This window comes from Manacus vitellinus, unplaced genomic scaffold (assembly GCF_001715985.3).
Source record: "Manacus vitellinus isolate BGI_N305 unplaced genomic scaffold, ASM171598v3 scaffold_37_pilon, whole genome shotgun sequence".
Lineage (NCBI taxonomy): Eukaryota > Metazoa > Chordata > Aves > Passeriformes > Pipridae > Manacus > Manacus vitellinus.
This window is the reverse complement of record NW_021940517.1, coordinates 6,095,996-6,115,207: the sequence shown is the minus strand read 5'-3', so window position 1 is coordinate 6,115,207 and position 19,212 is coordinate 6,095,996.

Sequence of the window (19,212 nt, the reverse complement as noted above, 5' to 3'; positions counted from 1 at the left end):
CTTTTCTTCTTCTTGCATTCATCTTTGTTGTTCACTCTCTGCCCCATCACAGCTACACCAGACACCTTTTCTGTTTCAGTAGTAAATAATGTATTCACCAGAACATGCCCCTGAAGCCAACTCTCCTTGCAAATTCACATTCAAATTAAATTAAAAAAAAAAAAAAAGGTTTTGCATAGCATAAGAATGAGGAAATCCCAGATATGTTAGACTTATTTATTTTTATCTGTCCAGGATCAAGACATCTTGATCTTTTTAAGCTAGGCTCACATGTGGCACTGCAACATCTCTCATAGAGCAGAAGAGTAAAACAAACATTATGCTCATGTTCTAATATGGATTTTTTCAAGCTATTCTTCCAATCATCTCTCCTTTCATTTAGAAACCATTTACATGGCACCTTTTGAAGCATGTCTGCAGCACGGACTATGGAAGCTGCAATGAGGTGGGAGGGTGGGAAGGCGTGGCTGTGCAGAGCAGCAGCATGGGCTGGCACAGACGAGAATGAGATGGAGGCTGTGCCCATGGGAGGTAGGGCACACAGCCAAGCTGCCATATCTCACCAGAAGACTCAGGACAAAAGATGATGATAACCATGGCTTGGGTCAGTGGTTTGCTGTGGCCATTGGCTCCTGCTCCCCATATTGCTGCCCTCTGCAGAAAGAAGAACCTGGCTGATAGTTTTCCATTGCCTGGTCCTTCTGGAGCCACAGCCTCTGAGCTGCTTCCTTTTCACCTGCATATCCTCCTGACTTCAGGTCACCACCTTTTATTTCCCCACAGTAACATCTTCTGCAGAAAAAATTAACACTTTCACATTCCTTAATTTTCATTTCAATTGTTCAAAACCAGAACTCATTTCACTGTCAATCACCAAATTTCACTGTTCATCACCAAATGATTTTTTTCCATAAAAAAACCAGTAAAATCAAGGGCATTTTGGGTTAATCTGCAAAGAACTTTTAAATATATATATTTTTAGGTCATCCACAGAACTGAAGCAAAAGTTTTCTGCATAGTTTTAATCAGTGCTTAGGTTAGATATACTATCATACCCTATCCAAAATGAGATGTTCTGAGTTTATGCTTTAGTTAACTCTGTGGGTACTTAAAATACCTCTGGAATATGCTTTGTGATGTTATTAACATAAAGTTAATATTCATAATAAATAGGGAAATAAAATAAATTAGAGTGCATTGTCGCTGGGTACCTGTCGAAAGGCCTCGGTCCGAAGGGGGAAGAATCGACACCCAAGACACAAGAGGGTAGTGAGACAAAGAGATGTCTGCCTGCTCAGCGCAGCAGGCAGTCTTTTATTTAGTGCCAAGTTCCACTTTCCCATACACACACACTACAAACATTTTCCTACAAAACATCCAGGAATGCAACACCTGCAGTTTGTTAAACAGCTCGACCTTGCACTGTCCAGCACTCAGGGCTGTTTCCATGGGAATGTGCAGTTATCTCTTACTTTTCTCAGGGGAACGGTCTTACTCCCTTTAACGCCTCAAGCTCTTCTACTTCCAGGGGGCCCGGGGGTTCCATGGGCCTGCCATCTCCCCCCACAGTGCATAATGCAAAAGATAGAAGTCCTGAACTCAGTTATTAAACCATGAAACAAGAGACTTCAGCTAAACCAAGATTTAAAAAAAAAAAAAAAACAACAACTTTTTAAAACAAACTAATGTAAATCTGAAAGAAAAAGGTGAGACTTTAATGTGGCTGTTGTTACAGGTGAATACATTTAACTTTCCAGAATCACCTTTTTCATTGTTCATCTAGAACTGTAACAGAGCAGCTGTTTGACTTTACTGGCATCGTTTTCTGATCCTGTTCCAAAGATAGTGACTCAGCCGGTGTCAGGGTAGACTTCAAAACAAGACTATCACTCAATTAAAAATATTTATAGGCTTAAGAATCGAATTTGAAGTCCTAATCCAGGGGACATACAGTTCAAAAAAGTTAAGCCTTTAGGTGTTTATTTTGACTGAATGACTTCCCATAAAGTTAAGTTAGTCCAATAAAAGAATTAGATTCCCTAGACATACCTGATCACTATCTGAGGATTTATATTGCTGTTCTCCGGGTTTTAAAAATGGACTGTAGTCATAGTAGTGCAAACTAGCCATAATTCAAAGTCAGTAGATCAATTAAGAACGAATCTGTGAGAAACAGAAGCAGGAACACTGGTGGTTTAGAAAGCAGAATAAGCATGTATTTCTCATCAACTGCACTTTTTACTGAATTAATCCCCCCAAATCCGAAGTTTCCTCATATCTTTTTCTCACACTCTTCAGTATCTACTGCTTGGCACAAACTGGGATTTAAACATTACAGTACAGTCACTGAGTAAGCAAACATTCCCACATTCATTTTTTTACATCTGGATATGAAATTATTTTCTATTGAACTGTCATTATTATGGTGGGTTTTTCTCACAGCACATGTGTATCTGGATTTGAACTTGTCATTATTTGGCTGTTACATTCATTTAAATAGACCTTAGTCCTTTAACGTGTCATCTTACACCCATAAGATGTTTATTGCATACATCCATTTTCCTATGTGGATTGAGTGGATCCCATAGAAGGGAAGGCCTGGTGTCTTGGCAGTCACAGTGACTCTGGCACAGAATCCCTCAAAAACACTCTCACCTTCACAGAGCTGTGGCAATAGCTTATCCCATCCTGCAGCACTGGGACATGGCTGCTCTTGCTGACTTTTCTACTCTCCTATCACTCCCTGCCTGACTGCAGTCAGTGCTATCAAATGACCTGCTGGTGCTGTGATGCAGGTGAAAACGCTGGCTGAGGAAGGATGCTGTGACTTGCCCGCAGCCGATCACCTTGGCTGCCGTGCCTGAAGGAGTGGTGGGTGCTGAGAAGGGACTGCCCTGGGCTGTGTGGAGGCTCTCAGAGCTGCTGGTGTACACGGCCACAAAGAGCGTTCAGGCACATCAGCTTTCGCAATGAGTTCCTGCTGCCTTTATTTTTCCCATTTTCATGCCCATATACCTTATAAACATGGGATCATTTAAATGATATCTTAAACAGAAATATACGATATTAGAAGTGAAAGTATGGAAACCATGTTCCCTGCATGTCAGAAATCCAAAGAGTGCTAGAGCAGGATTGGCATCTGGGGATTGAAAGCCCAGTGCATTGGGTCTCCAGCTGGAGGATGGAGTCTGGCTTCAAATTCAAGTTGGTCCATATATGTCTGTGCTGAGACTTCCTTAGAGTTAGTATCAGGAACTGCAGGCTATTATCTGATTGCATGGGACTGGTAGCAGTAATTGATGGGGTTTTTGCTGCTCTGTTAAAACAAGTCTTCTGTTACCTGCAGAGGTTCCAGAGCAGCTGGGGGAGCATCCTGACACGGGAAGACTGAAGGGCTTAGTGCAGGATGTGCACCCAGCAGACTCTCGTATGTGGGATTGAGCAGGGCTTAGAGAGTTTATCTCAGCTTTCCCTCTGCCCAAAAGGAGTCACACATCTGTCATCTAACATGCTGCAAGTGAGTGTGTTCAGGTGATTGAATCCCGTCCTGGGGTTTTACCCTAATGTAAGTGTTTATACCCTGGGTGATGAACACTGATATCTTCTTCCTTTGAATAAACGGAATAAGGTGAACTCTACCATACCTGATGAAAGGCCTCTTTTTTTCCAGTTCTTGAATTATTTCAGTGATTCTTTGATGTGCCAGCAGAAAATCCTTCAGTGTTCTTTTTGAGTGGGAACACTCCAGTGGGATGTGTATTGCAACAAAGGTTTCATGTGGGGCTTTTGATCACTTCCCACTTCTCACCAATCCTATATCCAAAGATGGTCTACACCTTTTTTCCCATCACACTGGGATCTACTACTGAGTTGCTTCTCTGTTCTGACCTTTCCAGAGTATTTCAGTCACTACTTACTCCCTGAAACTCACCTCCTGTAAGTACAGCCTCTATTCCCCCCTTTTTTAGATAGTTAATTTAGCAATATACCGTGGGACTGCACTAAGACATCACTTGGCTGGATGGGCTCTCTACTGAGCAGTCCTGGTCACTCTAGTTGACTCATCTTTTCATCATTATTCCTACACAGCCAGCGTTCACACTGTACAATTTCTTAGCAGAAATGTTATGCTCACTCTCAGATCTTGAACAGCAATAAGTCTTATACTGCTCTGTGCAGACTTCACTACAGTATTTCCCATCCCTTAACAGTTCTTCTGTATCTTTTCAATCCACCAGGTCTCATATCATTGAATATTTTGATGTTACACAGTTCCACCTATTCTTTTTTTAAAAAAATCAGGCTTTTGTGTGATACTTGCTCAAATAACTGACAGAAAACTTTTGCATTTATGATGGCCCATATTTATCAACCTTGAGCTCTCATCAACAATAAATACCAAGCGTCAGGTCTGACAAGGCTTGTTTTCATTAGTGTCTTCCACACTTACTACATCAGCATCTTCAGTTTAGAAATTATTGGCTCTTTATGAGCAATTACATTATTTTTAGTGACTTTTCCCAGGGCAGAAGTTAAGCTGACCTGCCTAGAGTTCCCTGAGGAACTTACTCCTTACTGAGAAGGAGTCTGTCAGTAGCACAGCCTGACCTTCTGGGGTTGTGCCAGAACCCAATTGTCACCTAACCCAAACACTGGCAGAGAATTCTTTGGCCAAGACCTGAGACTGGGGAGGGAGCTGGCAACTCAGACCAACCGATTTCTTAATATTCATGACATCTTCCCAAATTACCCAATGGACTGGAAAACACCTGAGATATCTTCAGAAATCCTGAGTACCATCCTCCTGCTTTCTGTTTGTGCTGGTTTTGGCTGGGCTAAAGTTAATTTTCTTCATGGTAGCTGATGTGGGGCTCTGCTTTGGATTTGTGCTGGAAACACACAAATTTGTGGTGTTGATAACACAGGGATGTTTTAGTTATTGCTGAGCAGTGCTTATACAGAGTCAAGGCCTCTCATACCACCCCACCAGTGAATAGGCTGAGGGTGCACACAGAGTTGGAAGGGAACACAGTCAAAACAACGGCCCCCAGCTGACCAAAGGGATATCCCACACAATATGGCATCATGCTCAGCATATAAAACTGGGCAGGGAGAAGAGGGAAGGGGGGAACATTTGGAGTGATGGCATTTGTCTTCCCTGGTCACTGTTATGGGTGATAGAGCCCTGCTGTCCTGGGGATGGCTGAACACCTGCCTGCACATGGAGAGCAGTGAAGTCCTTGGTTTGCTTTGCTTGAGTGCGCAGCTTTTGCTTCACCCGTTAAACAGCCTTTATCTCAAGCCGCAAGTTTTCTCACTTCTCTTCTGATTCTCTCCCCATCCCACCAGGGGAGAGTGAGCAAGCCAGTGTGTGGGACTTTGTTGCCAGCTGGGGTTAAACCACAATACTCATTCTTTGTCCTCACCAGCAGATGGAAAGCTACACTGAGTAGCCAGCATGGCCCAACACTAAGATTTGTGTCTCCCTAAGATTTCTAAACGTACCCTTATTAGTCTTCCTAATCATTGGCTTCATATCCTCACTACTGTAGGGTTTGCCTGAGAATGTGCAGATGGGCAACATAACAGGCATCCAGGCATTTCTAAGGAAACAGGAAAAAACATACTCTCTTCTGTGACCTTCACACGCCTTGCCTGTTCACAGGTATTTTCCTGATTATGCTAAGTCAGGAGCCAGTCCTGCTAGTGGTACTGTTGTTTCTGCTTGATTAGAATGGCAAAGGAAATATTTCTCTGGTTGGTGATACAAACCACATCTGACAATTCTAGGAAATCGGGTTGTCAAAAATAGATTTACTTTTTAAGAAGTAAACTATATGAATTAAAAATCCTCCTAATTTTATTCTCCAATTCAGGAAATGCCATGAGATGACACAAAATTTTTCATTTATTAATGCCTGGAAAGAGGAAAGCTGGTTTCATTTCAGACACCATCAGATAATACCTTTGCCAGAGGATGTTATTACAGTTTTAGGCTAAATATATAATATAAATAACCTGTCTTATGCTGTACAAAAAATCTCTGCTGGCTGGAAACAATTATTGTGAGATAATACATGGAAGTTTGCCAGCTGGGCTTGTTACACTTTCTAACTCTACATTTATAATTTACATTAGTGCTCAGTACTATCTCCAAGCACAGCCAAGGCTCTATTGCTCTATTTATGAACCTACGTTATGTATCAGTGATAAAATTACAGGGCTGAAGTAAACCATGCAGTGAAGTAATCTAAACCAAATCCTTAGAAGAGATTCATTTCCATTCAGGAAATACTCACCACCTCTAAGTGGACCACATTCAATATGAGTGAGTTATCATTCCAATTATTCGGCCAGCTTTACAACTTGCCAGCGGCTCAATGCCAGCATTTTACTTAACAGGCTAATAAAAATTCGATTATCAAAGCCACCAGGTCAGCCACACACACAGAAGCAGCTGAGGGGCAGACAGTGAGCTGTAGGAGCAATGGCCACAGCAGCCACCTTGGTCAGACACAGGGCCAAGGCATTGTCTGTTACATCATGGCCTGCACTCAGTAATAAAATTAATCAAAAATACTCCTAAGAGCTATCTGGGCCAAAGAGCAGGTGGACGTAAACCCCGGTTTTCCCTCCACCAGTGATCTGTGGAGAAAGGTTAAGTGTGGGGAAAAGTGTCCTGCCGAGCCTGCCCTGGGACAAGGGATGTACATGGGGAGAGCAGTCATCCCTCCTCTGCCCACCAGTGTTTGAAAGGGAATGCAGGGCAGAGATGGACAGGGAAGCAGAGGGAGCAAATGGCTTCCACAGTTTTTTGCATTCCTGGATCAGCAAGCTGTGATTGCACTGGAGGTGAAATCCTAGGAAAACCAGAGACGGAATCTCACAGGCAGATCATAGGACCAGATTTCTACAGAGAAAACAGACCTTTATCATGTAACAGCTTGTCAGCAAACTCAGTATGCAATAGGGTGTGCCTACGAAGAAGCTCTGGGAGGGTTGTTTTAATGTGACCTACATTTTCTTGGTCTGATCACGGAGAACTGGAAAAATCTCTAGGGAAACAAGCGTCTGGATGGAGATAAGGCTACAGTTGCAGTTCATGGTTGCTGTGTGATTTGCTACAGAAACAGCTAAACATGGGTCAATTCAAAATGTTGAAGTTAGCCCCTGGGAAACCTCCTCCAGGTGAAATAAAAGCCGTGGAAACTATGTGCATGCCTGCTTTTAAATGGCTGAGTGAGACTGAAAGTTTTGTTTCCCTTTTCACTTTCATCCCCTTGCTCCTTGTGCAATACTTATTTTAGAGTGAAAAAAGGAACAGGAGCAAAAATGCTCGCTTGGCTTTTTGAAGTCAGACCAAATGCTTTGTCTGTAGCAGATAGGACTTTGGGCCAGGGGAAGGTTGTTGCAAGGCTCTGTCAGCTGCTGTGCTCAGGTGCAAGTTGTGCTGACTGCCAGGGTGTGGGCAGAAGCCTCGCACTCGGGAGAGCAGTGTTGGTCTGAGGGAAGATACTCTGATCTCTGCTCCCCATCCATTGGATGTATGCCAAAACACTGCAAAAGCGGGATTTGTACTAAATAACTTTGGGTCCCCAATTCAAAGCTCATAAGTTAGGATATTTGTCTGTCTTACTGGCAGATCATGGCAGGAGATCAGTTTTCACAAGGTCTTAAAAACTGACTCACCTTCTGCAGGCTCTCATCTCTCCCAATTGACTGCAGAGGGAACCAAGGAAGATCACCCAAAGTGTGAAGAACCCCAAACTATGGGAGACAACTCTGGGCTACATAAATGGCCACGCAAACAGAACTGCTGTGATTCAGCCCTTGGGAAAACAACCAGAAAGAGAGAAAGTGGTGCATACAGTTTGGCAGAAAGTAAGAGGAAAAAGCAAGAGAAATAGGGAAGCTAAAAGAGGACAAGGGGAAGAAATGGAAAGGAATGAACATGAGTGGTAGGAGGGAAAGCAACTGGGAAACGGGAAATAATGAAGGCACTAAGGGGGGGGAAAGTGTCTCACAGATCAAGCAGAGGACAAGTGAGAAGCCAGAGCATCACGTGGAGAAGCCCTCATCCCCGTGCTCTGGCAGAGGACCAGCAGCTGCCTGCAGCTACTGGAGTCACTGGCTCAGCCACCCCCGGGGCCTGAAGGGAGCCTGGCATGAAGCAGTTTGCTCTGCCAGGGCCACTCCTGCAATGGCCCCTTCTGCCATTCCTGGTAACAGCAGAAATTTAGCACTTGCTCATCAGCAGCCAGAGAATGAAATTGTCTTTTCCTCATGGCAAATGTACAGAACTGTTCAGCAGACACAGGGCAGGACTTCTGGTGTGTGGTACCAGCAGGAGGAATTTTTCAGTTTTCTGTTTTCAATTCTCTTTTAGACGTGAAATGGTTGGCAAATTATTCAGGGCTTTTTCCTTGCTCTGCTGCCAAAATTATCACAGCATGATCAAGGCAAGGTAAGCACAGAGAAGCCTCCAGACATATTCAGCTTGCGCTGGGAATCTCTGCAAACACTTTTGGTTTAATTGTTAAATGTCTTTCATACTTACCATGTACTTGGAAAGTTACACCAATAGGTATGTTATACAAATCCAATGATTAAAGGTCACTTACTAGTTCATAACAGTAAATATACTGCTGACTGGCAAAGTTAAATACAGTTAATAGAAAAGAATGTGGGAGACATTAGCCAGTGTAATTACTTTAATAGTGTCTATTATCTTTTATGGAGTTTTTACAAAATGCACACACATGTACTCACTGTGAAGATACCAAATTAGAAATAAAACTCTGGTAGAACCAAGCCACAACTTAACTATTTGAACCATTGGTAAAAGGACTGGAAAAGGACTCCTTGCAGCTGGATTATTAAGTACTGCAAAACGTAGTGAGACGCGTGTTTTCTTTGAGAAACCTTCCTGATCACTGCTTGATACCCTGCAGAAGCATTCCTGAAGAGTGAGCCTGCTCATCTGGGATGCAAGCATCCAAGCTGTGGCTGCATGGCACTGCAGTCTAATGTGCCGCAGAGCTGCCAGGAGAGGCCGAGGGAAGGAGAGAGGAAATTCTCACAATTGCCTGTTTCCCCGCGACGCATTAAACGACTGAGTGATCACAGGCCACAGCTGAATTACAGGAGTGAGTCACAGAGTTCAAAACAAGAGCATCCACTAATTGTTTCATAGAAGAGGCTCAGGGAAGTATGAAGAAGGATTTTGTAGGATATTCTTTTACTAATTGTGAGCTTTGTAGTCTTTTGTAGCAAAGCCAGACGTTCTGATCTGAGAGTTTATTTTACAACTCATAGACCAGGGAGGGCTGTGTTCCAGGGCTGGGCATCCATCCCTCATGGGCAGCTTTTACTTCTGTGAGCCTGGAATAGCTTTGAAGCTGTCTTCTGGAGCTCTCAGACACCAGCAGATGGCAAATGGGAGGAGGGGATAAATGGCCTTATTCCCAGTCTAGCTGTCCCATCCACTCTGTGCAAATGTTTTGGTCAGTTTGATTAAGACTTGTTCATCTACATTTCAGGCATTCAAGGCAAGAAGATGATCCTGTAATTTTTTTTTGACAAATATGTCTATCCCCAAGCCTCCAGAGTTAGATGTCTCAATGATCAGCCACTGAGCCTTGCTCAATGGGGCTGTAGAGCCACATACAAGATAGGGAAAAGCTCCTGGCTTCTGGTGGAGGTTTACTTTATCAGGGCTGGATCACCATCATCATTTTGGGTGATGAATGGGAATGAATGGGGGTCCAGGAGGCATGTGAATCCAGGGCCCTGCTTTGCCACAGTCCATATCCGCATCCTAAGTGTGTAGTGGAGTGTCACAAAAAGACTACTCATCAGTGCTCCTGTGACACTGTTATACCCTGGTCATGGGCACTGAGGATGTGTATGAGAGGGATGAATGCACTTGCAGGCCCAGGGGTTGCACAAACATCTGCGGACATGCTGCAGGTTAGAAAAAGGGGTGAATCGTCATTCTGGCGAGGTGGTCACTGAAGATGAAGATGGATTCCACAGTGCTAATTGCCACAGGGTTACGAGCAGACTGCAATTTTACAGCTGTGGGACTACCTTGTGGCTGCACTTCCACCCTTCCCTACTCCTTCCTAACCCACCACCCCCAGCAAGCTGCTGTGGTTGAGTCACACACAGCCCACTTGCTTTTACCGTGCTGATTCCCTTGATCTCTTTGGCCTATGTCTTGGACAATCAGTTTGTTACTCCTTCTGGGTAACTCAGCTTCTCCATAAATACTCTAGCCCCTGATTTATCTGAATTGTGCCATGTCCTTCTCCCACAGCTCCACCTCTACGTGTGCTCTAAGTTATTGGCATTCAATTTCCGGAATCCAGGAATACAGAAACAGGTCTGGGATCCAACCTGCACTAGTGGTATATAAATGTCTGCCAAAATTTTTTTTTAGCACATGCTAGGTTACCATGTATTCATTTCTCTAGGTAATTTCAGATTCTTGGTCTCCAACTGCTGTCCAGCTGGCAACCCTGAGCTTTTTCTTCCTCCTGTTCTCTCTGTCCTTTGAGGCATGACATCTCCTCTCATTCTTACCACCAACTTTCTGGTTCTATATACCTGCCTCAGACAGAAAAGGATCACAGCCTACCTGCTGGACTGTTGTTTTCAGAGCTAAGGCTTATTCAGTGTCTCAATAGGCATCCTTGCAAACCAACGCTAACCAAGGCTCAGTGAGTCTTTTGTCTGGAGTCACGTTCTTTTCAAATTTCAGTCCCAACCTGAGATAAAAATATCAACAGAGAAAGCAGATGAATCAAAATGGGATTTGCAGTTTGGTGGAGAAAAGACCCGTGAAGACAGATTTGCTTGGCAGAAGCTCAGCTGGTGGGATCAGAGTCAGGCAGGAAAGATTTTATGCAGACATAGTGATTTTTTCCCATTGAGATGATCTGGACACAAAAATTGTAATGCCCAAGAGCTAAAGCCCCTTCCAACACAAACCACTCCACGATTCTATGACTATCTCACCCTTGTTTTTTTCTGAGTGAAAAAATCAAACAGTGGCTGCTTGTGGACCTGTCCTCCTCTCAGGGCTCACTTGTGAAGAGAGGTCCCTGCTATTGGGAGCAGCTGGGTTTCTCTGCATTTTTCTTCTATCTGAATTTTTATCAAAAAATGAAGACAAACATTTTTTTCCATTACTAAAACAGTGGAAAAATTAGCAGGCTGGGAAGGTGAACAAAAATTGGAAAATCTTGCAAAAAAATTGGAAATTTTCCATGTTTTGAACTTGGATTTAATCCAAAATCCATTTGGAGTAAATGTACTTGTGAAACTATTGTCAGAAAAGTGAGAGTTAGCAAAGAGATCTGCCAGGATTCAGAAGGAGCACAAGTTAACAGAAAACTATCACCATTTACTAGAATAGTAACATTTATGGTCTTATGTTTAAAACAACAGCTTGGTCTCAGATGCCTAAAAAAAATTGCATTACTGCCAAGTCATTAGCTTACAAAGCTCCAGGCCCTGTCTACACACAAGCCTGCCATCAGTTTAACTAAAATCACTATTTAATCCATTTAGAGCAATCAGCACAACCCTTTTTTGGGTAACCAAATTAACCTAAATCAATACAAGCCTGTTGCAAACAGAGACAAACAATTTAAGGACATTGACATCAAAACCTGCGTTAGCTCAGGCGGTGTGAGTTTTGTGGCAAGGCAGGAGCTCAGGTCACGCCAGGGAGATTCTGCAGTGGTCCTTTTTGCACTGTAAAGCTGTGCCTGAAGCACATCCAGTGGCAGCTTTGTGATCTCAAGTGATCTCTCCTGCGTGTTGCTACATGCATGGTCCGGATTCCCACAGCTTCTCCACCACTTCCACGTGCCCTGCTCGTTTAGGAGCTGAGCCGCCCTCACCCTGTCCTTTTTCCAGCCCTGACCCCTGCCTGACAAACCCAACCATTTTGCTGGGGGAGCTTGAGGTGAAAGGTGTAAGACACGGCTGGCTCCATCAGAAAGTGTTCAGCTTCAATGACCCAGGAAACCTTGTTTAAACTCGATTCTCCTCTGCTGTAATGCATGAGAGCCCAAGTACAGACACAGCCCTTTATACCAATATCCTCCCTCCCCATGTTTGCAGCTGCCTGGCCAGGAAACCAGGTCTCTTCTCAGGAGACCTCCTGCATCCTTCTCCTGGTAAGCAAGGAGGAAAACACCAGCAGCAGCTGGCCCAGAGCACAGGCTGTTCCCCCTGATGTGCAGAGTCCTGGTTGCTGTGGCTGTGCTCAGCCCCTGCAGGGGCTGCCCAGTGCTCGCCCATGGTGAGCAGGGGGGCAAAGCTCCCAGCAGGGCCACCCTCCAGCCAAACACAGCATTCACCTGGAAGGAGCCTGGGCCCAAAGTGGGCTCAGGGATTTCCTCAGCTCAGTTTAGTTAGTTGAGTCAGTACCCTGCAATGGCTCTCACACTCTCCAAGGGCTTGCCCAGGCCCCCCTTGAGCCACTTTACCCACACAGCATCCATGGGTGAGGGTCTCCATCCACTATGCAAGGCACTAGCTCCTGCTCCTGCTCTGAGCCAGGCTGTGGCCAGCCACAGTTGTTGGTGTCTAATTCTTCACTTGACAGAGATGGTAAATGGTTGCTCCATATCCACATTCTTTATGGCACACGTAACTCTGTAGACCTCTATTAAACCCTCCCTATCCAATCCACTGGACTTCCACAGTTTCCTTTCATAGAGAAACTATTCCCTACCTTTAGTCATCCTTTCTGCCCTTCTCAGTTCTGCCCTTTCCCAGTTCTGCTATATCCTTTCTGAGATAGGGGAACAGAGTCACACTCAAAAGCAGGTGACCTAGGGATTCATACCATGACATTACAGCATATTCTTGTCTTTATTCCTAGTCCTCATAATTCCTAACATATGATTGGCTTTTTTGCTTCTTGACAAGCATTGAGTTGATATTTTCTTGGAAAAGATCCCGGTATTTTGAAGGGGGTACACAGGGATTATTTTTCCCTATGTGTTAGCGCTTCACATCCACCTGCATTCAGTCTATTTCCCCATCCTGTCGCTCTGCAGGTCTGTGTTGCTCTTCTACATTTATTTTAGTCAATTGTTGTCTTTACTACAGTGGATGTCTCATCATAAGCAAACTCACAAAATCAAACAAACCTTACAGGTCACTTCATTTTTCACATCTTTATGTGCATGCTCCATGTGTGTGCACAGGGTGGCGGAGAGGGAAGTGCACAGGAAATAAGGCAAAAATACAAGCATGTACTCATATACCAGTTATTCCATTTTCGGGTGTTGCATCAGCAAACCCCCATGGTAACACCCTATTGCAAAATGTGACTCCCAAATCAAAGGAAATCAGCATCAGAAGAGAAGCAGGGCCACAGGCAGGCCAGGGAAGGGCTGCCAAGGTTTAGAGAGAGCTTTGTAGCTGCCTATCTCTGTGTTTTCCTGCTGCCCAGAAGGAGCATCAAGTTCAGCTTTCAGAATTACTGATGACCTCAGGGGGAGCTTTGAGCTTTTACCTGAGGGATGTAGTTGCTGAGTTTCAGCAGGTTAGAGATGCCACTAATTTCCCCATCAGAGCCAGGGACATCAAAATGGTTTTACTGAAGACACCAGCTGGAATCTCACTTGAGTTTATCATAAAGACTGAGAGGACTCAAAGTGTCTCCTACCTTTATACACAGTGCATGTTGGGTCCTGTACATTCAGAGGTTCATATGAAATCTCAGTCTTTGTTAAGCTGTGGCAGAAAAAGACGGAAATCCCTCTGAAACCTGTGATCTTCCAGAGGCAAAGGAACTGCTCTAAAACAAACCAGCATCTCCTTCCTCCCATGGCTGTAATCCAGAAGGCAGTTTACATTAATGAGGTATCTGGCCCCCAGCTAAGCTACAAAAAGCCAAAGATGCTCAGATACGACTGTGACAATGTAACATAAAACAGGGCTAATTTTGTATTGCAGAGTGCCTGGGTAAAAGCAGGTTTCTGCAGCCACGCATCCAGACACACCAGCCTCACCTGATCATTTCCAGTGTGCCAGTCCACCACCCTGGAGCTGGGTACAGGATGGGCAGGAACTCTGGGTGTAAGAACAGGGGATCTATGCTCTTCTATGGCTTTCAGTCCCAAAGTAGGTATCCTGTGAAAGGTAGCCTGTAGAAGAAGGACTTTACATTATTCTTGAATGACCTTTAGAAGAATAAAGAAGAATCTCCATAGAGACAGGGCCACCATTTTTAAGTCTACTGATGCAATTTGCAAGTGATTATTTTTGGTGCCTTTCCACTGGGACAATCCAAGAGATAACTGTGGTTGTGTCATGCCCTTAAAAAGCCTACTGCAAAGTTTCATCATCCCTGTGCTGTGGTGCATGCCAGGTCTCTCCCAGACAGCACGGGGCAAGAGAGATGAGAGACCAGGACAACAGAAGGCACCAGCACACCTTTAGCATTAACTGGACAATGTCCTAGGGCTTAAACACCAACCACAGCCCCTCTCTGTTCAGAGAGCATGGCACAGCCACTTCTTTTATCCTACAGACACACAGTGGGTTTGAAGCCTCTTGTGCTTTCTTAGCTGAGGGTTTGCTGTGACAACTGCAGTCAGAGCAGGGAAGCATGCAGGCACAATTCACACATGCAGAAGCATTTGATTTTATACCAGGAGTTTAACAGCTAAAAAAGGCTTGCCTTTTTTTTTTTTTTTTTTTGTATAGGTAGCATGATTAGAATATAAATTCAGGAATTTAGGACTCTGGTCTACTTATTAGCACTGGTACTCCTTGAAAATACTAGTTCAAATAAAAGCATTTGTATAATTCACAAATCTGAAAAAACATGTCTAGTCAAAGTTTCTCATGGCTTTTTATTTATTTGTCTTCAAAACACCATATACAAATATGATGAGATATAAAATAAACATATGCTATTCCCTGGTATTCCCCAGATTTCCAAGTAGTAGAACATGCCAAGTATAAATTATTACTATCAGAGGCCTACCTAAGTCTATAAGTGAAGTTTATACCACACCACTAATCGTGTTTAGAAGAACTTAAAGAGAAAACAACAAATAACTTGTAACTCAAAACCAAAAGCTTGAGCATTCCACAAGCTGGACACTAGGTGGCAGAAATATTATACATTCTCTAATAATGAACAAACACCCTTTCAGTAAGAAGGCAGGTCCAGAGAAGTTATAGCATATATCTCAAATAAATTGGAAGTTTATAGTGTCCCTGTGTTTCCTGATCAGTCTCAGAAGAGCACATGCCCTGTTAAGGTTGGGTTGAAACCTTTTATGTTCTTTACAACAGGCATTACCATTTAGTCACAACCCCAGGCCTCTTGCCACAAATGCCCACGGCTTTCCTTTCCTCATAGAGCATATTTTTAAAGTAGGACCCAGGTAAGCCCTACCCCATTTAAGAGATGATAAAATTTTTTGTAGTGAGGTAAGGATCTCAAATGAGCCCAAGTGATTTAGGAACCTCGGTGTAGTTGTGGGTTGGTAGCTCACCACAGGTAACTCAAATTAAGAAATAAGGATCTACATTATTTACTAAGTATCGCTTTGCTCCTGTAAAGCAGCATTTCTCCAGCAGCCCATCAACCATGTGCCACCACAGACAGAGGCTTAGCTGAAAAGGCTAGAAAAAACACTTGGGAAGGTGGCAAAGGAAACGGGTGTCAGCATATGTCCTGCCCACACCTTGCCCTCTTCTTTGTGCCCTGTCAGCAAAGATACATAAAATATAAATAAAATAATTCATAAATATAAAATAGCAGGCATCAGAACTTTATGAAGGCCACCAGGAGGTTCTGCATCTGTGTTTCTGCCACCATCTCCTGCTCATGGGCATATGTAAATGCACACATGTGGCAGGTCACAGACCTGCACATGTGAGTGACCTCAGCATTTTGGTGGGGCAGCTTCCAGCCTTGGCTGACTCTGGGAGCAGAAGGACCTGAGGCTCACAGCCGTGAGAGCTGGGCTGGAGGTTAAAGAGCCGCATCAAGTTCCAGGTCCTGACTGATTTGCTGTACGGCCGGACACAACTTACTCATCTTCCCTTGCAGCCCTGGCATCTGCTGCCTGTCACCTTTCCTTCTAGGTGTGGGGTGCAAAGCAAAACATACCTTCCAACGGTACTTGCTGCAAGGAGAGAAACAACCCTTGTTTCCTCCTAAAATGAGACTCCTGGCACTTAACAATGTTTCTGTGACATCCGAACTCCCAGGATGGACTGTTCAAGTACATCCTTTGCCCCTCTGGTTCCTGCCCCAAGCATAAAAAAGCTCATTCTAACAAAAATCACCACTATTTCCAGATCAGTTTTTTCAGCTTCTCTTGTTGGGGCCATCTGAAGAGAGGACCTTGAGGAAGAATTAAACGGAACTAGTAGGACCCTTCCACATTAAAAGGGACTTGCAAGCCTGCAGGAAAGCTTAGGGCTGCAGGAGAAGTACCCAAACCTAGATGATGTCCCACAAAACCTGCACTGCACCAACAGCCAAGAAACAGTTTATGATGAGCTCAAGAAGTCATGTGACCTGTGTTGTGGCAGTGGAGGAGCAGAGCACACAAGCAGTGCCATTCTTTGGGAGGAATGAACATCTGCATGACATGAAAACACCACTAGGGAAAAGAAAAAAAAAAAACCAAACAAAAAGAGAATGAAGCCACTTGTCACTGGTCTGCAAAATCCAAGAGTGGAGGCTCAGAGTTCAGCCCCCCCGGGTGGCTAAAGGGACACCAGAGCCAGCCTGTCCAGCCTGTGGGAGGAGTTGAGAAAGAAATTATCACATCACTTTTGGCCAGTGTTCAGGGAGGCACCGACTGGCTCCAGAAGAAGTCATCAGCAAGTCTCTTCTTCTACATTCTGCAAATAGGCCTTTCAAAGAGATGATGGGTGAGGTAAAAAGAGGTAGAATTGGTGGGAAATCAAACTCCTCAAAGACAACCTTCCTCAGAATTGGAGAAGAAACTTCTTTCATGTTTGTAGGTAATTTTCCTTGGCTCGTGATGATTGCAAACCTCAGAATAACCACGGTTTGCTCACCTGCAAAAGCAACATGAGGTCTGCCCACCCATCCCTGACACACGGCACCATGGCTCCTGTAGGACATACGCACCAGGCCTTATCCAAATGCAGGAATACCAGACCTCTCCCCTCAGAGCATAAATTTCCAAATTTGAAGGTGCAAGTAGACAAATCTACCTAAGAAATCGGCCGATTCCTCTTCCTGCACGGAAATGTTTTACCCCAGGATTCCAGCTAAACACGGAAAAGACTGAACCATGGGATGGACATAGGCAATGGCTCAAAAGAACAGTACAGCCTAAGAAAGGATAAGTAAAGAAAGGGAAGAAACAGAGAGGGGGTTGAAGCAGCAATGACAGCGAAATGGACCCGTAAACAGCACACGAGGGGAAAACTGTGGTCACCGTAAGCATTCCTTTATGTTAAAAACTGTATCTAACCATGTTTCTAACAACTGTGGATGATAGTAATTCACACATCAAGGTTTGTGGCTACCAATATGTGAGTGAAGGAAATGTGGATGGGAAGTAGGGTCGTATGGGAACTGAGAGCTTGTTGATTTGTGACAGCATGACTGGAAGCCTGCAAAACCTGCTCAGTCCAGGACCTGCAGGTTCTCAGCTGCTCAGGAAATCAAGTTCCCCTTATTTATGGCCCAAGGCTAGATCAATGCTTTGGGGACCTTGTGGTAATTTTAAATTCAGTTCCTATGGTCAACTCCAAGTTTCTTTTATAGCTGAGTCACCTGGTTTCAAAGTGTTGTTCCAACTTCTTGCAGGGCTGTCTTCCTGTCCCACGTCCTCCCCAGTCCCACCCTAATTGCATGTGCACCCGCTGTCCTGTGGCTCAGCCTGCTCTTCCTCCATGCTGTCCCACTCCTTGCCACTCTTCCCCTCTTTGTCTCTACCTCACTTCCTTCCATTTTGCCTCTCCACTGGCCTTCGCCCTTTCCAACTAACCCTTTACTGTCACACTCCAGACTTTCTGAAGTTTTGACAAGTTTCTTTTTCAAAATGGGAAGTGGTAAACCAACCTACTACTACATATCATCTTCTCGTAAAAATCCTGTGACTTTTATGTCCCCCACCTTTTACCATCTTCCTTTTGTTTGTCTTGGCTACCCTTTTCCCTACTCTTAAACTGCAAACTCTTTGAGGGCAGTGCCAGAATCTGGTCTGGATTCCATAAGGCACCTAATATGCTAAATATTATAAAAGATCCTTTTTCTTTTTTCTTTTGCTTTTTTTTTTTTTAATTTTGATTTTCAGTAAACTCACTGAAAATCCAAGTAAGCAGGACTTTAAGTAGGCAGACATACATGTCTTGTCAACAGGAAATTTCTCTTGCATAACTTCTCTGGCAGTTCTGGAAAGCTAAATGCGGGTGGGTTTATTTCCCTCACTGCAACTTAACAGTCAGGAAAAAAAAGCGAACCCATAAAGAAAAATCATTTCTGAGAAAGGAGATTCCAGAAAGGCAGATGATTTTTAGCACGCAGAGCTGCCCTCGTGAAACATCTGCTATGACGTAGTCCTGTTCTGGCTGTAGACCAAACGTATCAATAGCTCCATAGAGTAATGGGATAAGAAATGGGAAAACTGCCATTGCTTGTTTAGCAGCTTGTTTTGCTGATAAATGTCTGTCACTTTTCAAATAGCTACAGTGCAATTGTTTTTGGGGGAAAATATTTCCTTGAGAAGGAGGTTTGCAGGCCATTAGTTACTTCCCATCTGTGCTGGTGTTTTAACACACTGCACATACACTTTGCTCCCTATTAGAAATTATTCACAGCTTTTGATTATGGGCAGGCAGCCTGAAGTTTAGAAATCATGTCTGTCATCAAAAAGATTCCTCTTGCCCTATTGAAAATTTAAATCTCAAAATCATTAGAACCAGTGTGTATTTTTTGAAAGAGCATCTACTTTTAAGGATTGCTAGGGAAAAAATGTACTCTTTTTAGGCATCTGTAGTTTTAAAATGATTGTACAAAAGCAGGAGCTGACTAAAGTGGTGGCCACTGTGTGCTTGTTCCATGGCTAGAGGCAGAATGTCACTAAGCCAAGTACAGCTATGTGCTGGAATTCATCTCATCCCTTTTCATGAAGATTTTTTAATTCCACCTGATAGCTGCTAGGACAGACAAGAGACAGACCT